The sequence below is a fragment of the Arvicanthis niloticus genome, chromosome 24 (genome assembly GCF_011762505.2).
Source record: "Arvicanthis niloticus isolate mArvNil1 chromosome 24, mArvNil1.pat.X, whole genome shotgun sequence".
Taxonomy (NCBI): domain Eukaryota; kingdom Metazoa; phylum Chordata; class Mammalia; order Rodentia; family Muridae; genus Arvicanthis; species Arvicanthis niloticus.
The window spans coordinates 29,740,473-29,747,532 of record NC_133432.1 but is presented as its reverse complement, the minus strand read 5'-3'; positions in this window follow the sequence as shown (position 1 = coordinate 29,747,532).

The following is a 7,060-nucleotide window of genomic DNA, read 5'->3' as shown; positions in this document are numbered from 1 at the left end:
TAGCAGCCCACCCTTACTGAGCTGTAATTGGACACTTACCCAGGTGAACAGCATGGCTCAGAGGCTGCAGGGTTGCAATGCAGGCCAGGTCTTTACCCTCCCGGCCCCATCTATGGGAAGCGACTTGCTCGTGGGAAATTCCACATGCTATGAGGCCTAGCAGCCATGACAGCTGAGAACTGGCCCGTGGCATCTGTTCAATGCTGTAAGACAAGGGCCCTGGATCTGCCCCCTCCCTGTTTCCACACACACATCCGAGTGAGCTGCGCTGCTTTGGTGGGTTAATGGCCTGCTTTTTTCCGAAGCTCTGCGAGTCCCTGTTTCCTATTATCCTGATGTTAACTTGTTTGATCTTGTCGGCCTTGAGAGTTCCCATGACCTTGAGTGTTGACTTTGATGGGGTTTCCTCCTGTGACCTTAGCTTTCTTCCTGTGAACCCGGTGACTAAATTGTCCTCTGTTAACCTGATGTTTCCCCAGTGACCTTGAGCTCTGATATTCGACCTTGAGGTTTCTTCTAGAATTGTGACCTTGAGTGGTCTGTTCTGTGATCTTGAGCTTTTGTGTCATGACCTTGGGATTTTTTGGCTGCCCGTGACCTTGACACTTCTTTCTGTGACTTTGAACTTTGACCCTATGACCTTGAGCTTTTTTTTTTTAAGTTCGTGACCCTGAGCTTTCCTCCTGACACCTGGCCTTCTGGATTCTTCCTGCGACCTTGAAATTTCCTCTTCTGGCCTTGAGGTTTCTTCTGGATCTGTGACCTTACATGTTCTCTCCAAAGCTCATGACCTTGGTGTTTACTCCTGAGACCTTTCCACCCGTGCTGTGTGCTCTTGGTATTTCTTCCTGGGTTGTGACCTTGATGGTTTCGCCTGTGACCTTGGGGTTCTCTCTGAAGCCTAAAACCCTGAGCTTTGTGTCACGATCTTCAAGTTCCCTCCCATGAGTCCCATGGTCTTTTTTTGCCCCCACTGTGTATCTATAAGGCAGACCTGATGGCTCCGGATAGTCTCTGGTGTCTTTGATGGCTCCGGATAGTCTCTGGTGTCTTCTGTGGGTCTTGGGGTGAGTGTCATATCTGTCCCCATCATCTGGCACAGAACTCCTCCATGGAGACAGGCACTACACTGGCCCAGAGGCCCCACATGTTGTTGTGACTAATGCTGGCTTTGTGAGATCTGTTCTTCCTTTGCTGGAATCCTCTATCTTGGGGCTTCTTCTCCCTGGTCCCCTTCTGTGGCTGGGACGGACTGTGCTGACATGGCAGCTCCCTTCAGCTGACCAGACCCAGCTCTTGGCAGCAGCAGCAGGTGCAGCTGGACCACTTCCTGGGTTCTTGCACGCAGTCCCATAGTCTGTTTGGAGGACCTTATACCGTAAATTGGAGGTCTTCTGGCAGGGGCTCCAGGACTGCACTGCCACCTTCCTCCTCCTCCTCATGTTCCCCTGAGAATTCTAAGGATGAAAATTTGGCCTTGGTTAAGAGTCACTCTGTCTTAAAGATGTGGCTACACCCTCAACATACCCTGAACCCCCCCCCCAGGAGACTTCCTATATGGACATCATGGGGACACACAGTTTTGGGGGCAGCAGAGGGGATTATGATGAGGTTGGCTTGCCTCCCTGGCCCCAGGAAATTGAAGCTGTGGCATGTCCCATGTGAAGTGACTCCGGCTGGACCTAGGCTCAAGGGCCCCTTACTAATAAAGCTACATGGTCCAAAGAGACTGAGAGCTGAATTCTCCCAGGAGATAGCCCCAGGAGCTCACACTGCACATCAGAGAAAGCATGGCTTGGGTTTCAGCCTGGAGGCCAACAGGACCCAGTGGGGGGACACAGGGGTGCTACTTGTATTCATCCACAGCTGGGAGGCTGAGGCATGCAGTTACCCCAAGGGTAACTTTTTTTTACTCAGGAAGCCTGGTGTCCCTTAGTCAGGTGCTTTCCCCTTTCACTGAAACAGTCTCCAGGGCCCAGTGAGGCCAGGTTAGATGGTAGAGTATATTCAGCCCTGCAATGTGAGTGAGTACCAGTGGCTGAACGGCTTAGAGAGTAAAGGTGGGATCTGAGCATGGTCACATTGGATACACGATGCCCAAATCCTGGGGTGGCAGGGGTGAGGAGGAGTCTCTGGACTGCAGCCAACTTGCAGCTGTATCCAGTCTCGGCTGCTGGATGCCTTAAAATTAGGTTTCCGTTTCTTTGGTACAACACCATGACCAAAAGCAACCTGGGGAGGAAAGGGTTTCTTTCAGTTTACGGTTATAGTCCATCCAGAGAAGCGAAGGCAGGAAGTGATGCGGAGGCCATGGAGATGGTTATTGGCCCGGGGATAACATCAGTCATCCGTCAATGTACCACAGACCCATCTGGTGGGGGGCATTTTCTAAATTGAGGTTCCCTCTCCTAATTTGACTAGCAAAACACTAGCCAACACAAGGCAAGATAGTCTATGGTGCTGCTTTGGGGCCTTGGAGTGGTCCTAGTGCAGTCCCAGGTACAATGCTTACGTTGGATTGGATGTTCTACCGTAATGCAGCCCAAATCTCTCTCACGTTGGAATGCCTCCCTCCCCCGCCCGCCTTCCAGAGAGCTGTACCTTTGGGTCTCCATAGTAGGTTTCAGCATCCAAACTGTATAACTAGCAGCCATGTTGTGGTATTGTTGGTTTTGGCTCTGATTATGAAGTTTAAAATAGTTTCACTCTTTTAAAAGAATGTTGACTCCAGTAAGAATCTAGGCAGCATGGGATGCATAGGTATGTATAGGTATGCTTCAGGAGGCTGTCGGCTTGGCCAGTCTCTTGTACCAGCTGGGTACATGGTTGTGACTTAGAGCTAGGGTCAGGGGTCTTCCCACAGCAGGCCAGCATCTTCGGGATTGAGCAGAAGTGATCTCTTCAAATACCGATGTCCAGGTGTAGACCTGAAAGGACCTACATGGTACACAGTTGCATGAGGACTTCGGTGCCCACTAGGTGCATCCTTGAACGGTTTAGGTTTGTATCCCCACCATCATAAGTGATGGTGGCTTTAAAATGGCTGCCAAGGCTCCATGAGCCTGTGAAGCTCTTTGAGAGGAGAAACTGGAGATGGCCACACCTAGGTATGCCCTCTTAGACCTTCCTCCCCTGGCTGCTCAAAACTCACATGGACCTGTTCCAGGCTTCCATGCCCGGCAGCATGGTCACTCTGGCTTGAGTGTGGTTATCGGGGCTGTAGATTGTTGGAGAATATGTAGACACGCTGGGAGTGTGTTTTGGGGGATGCTATCGGGTAGAGTAAGGGCTACTTACAGTATCCACTTCTGTCTTGGGCTGGGGCTGCCTCTGTATTCCCCACCCCCAGCGTCCCTCTAGCATCTTGGTACCCCACAGCCTTGTGCCTCTCAACCAGACAGACATATCCATGCAGACTCATCTCTCCTGGCTCCAGGCTACCAGCTTTCATGCCTTTCTCCATGGACACTCATGGTACTTTGAATTTGTTATGTCTCCAGGGTAAATCTCCAAGGAGTGGACATGTCTCTACAACATAGGGATGCACACTTTGGTGACAGTCTCTGGTCAGAAATGGAAAGCTCCTTACTGGGCTTCTGGGAGGCATTGGCCTTAGAGCCCCCAAGGCAGAGACTAAAGGATGAATGGGTAAGTGGCTCTCACTGGGAGAAGAGTCCAGCAAGGAGAGAAACAGCCAGCCTGGGGAAACTGAGTCAGCTTCTGAGTCGTCTCAGAACTATCTACCCAAGGGCAAAAGATGTATTTATATACCATTTGGCATGCAGGCTTTGGTGAATTCAGCCTTGTGGTATTCTCAAGGTTCCCTTCCCAGCTGAGTGAGGCAGCAGAGGCAAGAAGCTGGGGAAACCCAGTGGTTATCTCTATAGCCTCCCGCCTGTGGCAGGGCTGAGTGGGGAAAGCACCCTGGGGCCCAGGAGCTATCCAGAGGATGATTAACATCACGATGAGTGTGTGTGCCTTATGCATGGCCCATAATTACCTTTCATGCCATACTGCTAACATGGCTACCCCTTACTTGAGGACTCTAGCTCATGGGCCCATCTTTCACGGAGCACCCAGATGACAGGCCATGCCTCTACAGGCCACACCCTTTACTCCTGCTGCTCTCAGCCTCACTGGGGACACTGATGGCTCCTGGCTCAGCCTGACCAGAAACGTCTCCAGCTCCATGGATTTTCTGTGGCAGGATAGAGTCAGTGAGAAAGTAAGTGTGGAAGCTGTTGGCTTGTGGCATGAGCTAGGCAGACAGGGTCCTGACCCCAATCAGACCCTTTACAAGGCATGCCCACATCATGGAACAATGGATACACCCACCCTCCCCTCCCTGCCCCCCACCCCCACGCCCCCATGCCTTTGGGCTTTCCCAGGGACGCTGCTGCTATGGCTGAGCTTGGCTTTGAGGTTCTAGGAAGATCTGGCCTGGGTCAGGGACCAGCTGCCTCCAATTTGAAGATCTGAAATTGGGTCAAGGAAGCAGGTACTTGGGAGTCACTGGGTCCCCTCTGTCATGTTCAGCCTGCCACTTAGGACTGGGCAAGAGAGTTCTGTACAATCCTGAGCTACCTTATTGTGACCTCAGGGGATACCAGTGTGACCCAACCTTGAATAAATTTTCTTTTTGACACCCTATTGTGATCTTAAGTAACTCCACTGTGACCTTAGGTGACACCATTGTGAGCTTGTATGAACTCATCTTTACTTACCTCATTGTGGCCTTGGGCAAGCCTTGGGTAACCATGCTGTGACATAGGTTGGGGGATGTACTATGTTTAATATGCTGGGTTTGGTCCCAAGAGGATGCTGAGCAGGCTGACGGGTCCTCACCATGAGAGAGCATAGGGAGTCAGAAGAGGCCCTTGCTTTTTAGCCCCTGTGCAGATTTCCCCTAGGACAGATTTGGGTTAGTCAGTCTTCAGATAGTGGGTTCTGGAAATTTCTTCACACAGCATCTCTTAGTGTCCTGGGCCCCTGTTTATGCATTAGTACTAGAGCGTTTGCTGGGGGTGAAGGGAGGCTGGGATTCCCCCAGCATCTCTGGCCCCAAGATCCAAGTGTACTCAAAGCTAGGTTCTCATTCCTGGGCATATCCTTCAGCATTCTTCATAACTCTGATTGGCCCTGGATGGGAGCCAGGCCCAGCTTGGCCTGGGAAGTAGCCATAGTATGCAAGAAACCTGCCACCTGCCCCCCATTCTTAGTCGCCCGAGTCCACCCTCTCCCTTCAGGCGCTCAGACGAAGAAAATCGTAAGAGTTCTACAGAATAAAACAGCCACTGTTTCCAGCCAGGCCTTTTGAGTCGCCAAAATATGTGGAGTATTCGTGATTTGGCCCCTAGCCTGCAGCGTTCCTTGGAGGGCTGACTAGAGGACTGCCCTGCCACGCACCAGGCATCTGCCTCCATAGTACTTATGGCACAAGGTCCCTGCCTCTACTGGGGTGACAGAAGTCTCCCCTGTGCCCTGTCTGGCCCCTGGGCTGGGACAGGTGCTCAAAGTCACTGTGCTAGAGCTGCATTTCCTGGAAGGCGTGAATTCAGGGTGTATAGGGAACACACAGACAAAACCTTCACTCCAACCTCCCCCAGGGCAATCCCAGACAGGGCAGCCACCCTGCTGTTCCTGCAAGACCCTTGTGCTGTGCCAGTTTGGAGTGGCCTGTGACAACTTTTGGCTGGCAAGGGTCAGCTGGCACTCTGGCCTGTTTGAAGTTTCCTCTGCAGCCCCTAGTTCTGAAGCCTATTGTTTTAGCCTAGTCCTGTAGGTCTCCTGGCATTGTGGGTGCCTGGAGATGGGCAAGCAGCCCACATACAGCTGGCTACACCCAGCCAGGGGTTTGAAGTCTTTCTTGGTCCCCAGGGCCTGGGCCTTTCTCCAGTGAAATCAGCCACTACAGACTTGTTGGGATTTGATCTCACAAAGGCAGGACCATGTGGGGTAAGGAAGGACACATTGTAAACCCTTCATGACCCTGGAGCCACCTTCAGCTATTGTTAAGTCAGGCTTTTGGCTATCTCCCAGGTGTTCTGGACCTCCAGAGTCCTGGGGCTGCCCAGAAGTTACTGCTCCATTCCCTGGTAGCAGAAACCATCCAGACAGTAGTATTTTCCCAAAATGCCCAGGGATAATGGATGAAGAAGACCTGCACTAGACTCTGCAAAGAGTTAACAGGGCTTATGGTCTGGTGCCTGGGTTTCAGTAAGTTCATCCACCATCCAGCATCTTCCCAGTGACCCACCCACTCACCATCCATCTACTCACCTACTATCTTCTTTACACCAATCTACCATCCACCCATCCATTTACCCAGCCACTATCCACCTACCTATTTATCTTTCTACCATGTATCCATCCATCCACTTACCTACTTATCTATTTTCCTCTACCTACCACCTATCTATAAATCTATTCACTCACCCATCCTTCTACCATCCATCCACCCATCCATTTACCCACCCATCTATTCACACACCCATCTATCCATGCATCCACCCACCCATCCATCCATGCATCCACCCACCCATCCATTCACATACCCATCTATCCATCCATCAATGTATCCATGTATCCACCACCTAACCATTCATTCATACACCCTCCATTCACCCCACCATCCCCCGACTAACCACCCATTTAGACTCATCCATGCACCCACTCACCATCTACCATACATTAGTTCTTTCTAATGACGTTTCAGTATGGCCGAAGAATATAATTGCACGGTATTGATTCTTTTGAACGTATTGAATTCTGTTTTAGAGACTAGGATATTGTCCATGGTGGAGAAAGTGTGCTTTTTTTTTTTCTGAGGTTCTACACACACACACACACACACACACACACACACACACACACACACACAGAGGGACATGTTATACACCAGATCAGGAATCTCAGAAGTGCTGATAGATGCCTGCTTATGATCCTACCATACATGTGTCCTGTTGTCCTGCAGCTGAGTGCTCCTGGGCACATCTGTGTGCCATCTATACTTTTCCTGCATTCACGAGAAAGAACCTTCTAGGTCCCTGGGCCAAGAGCC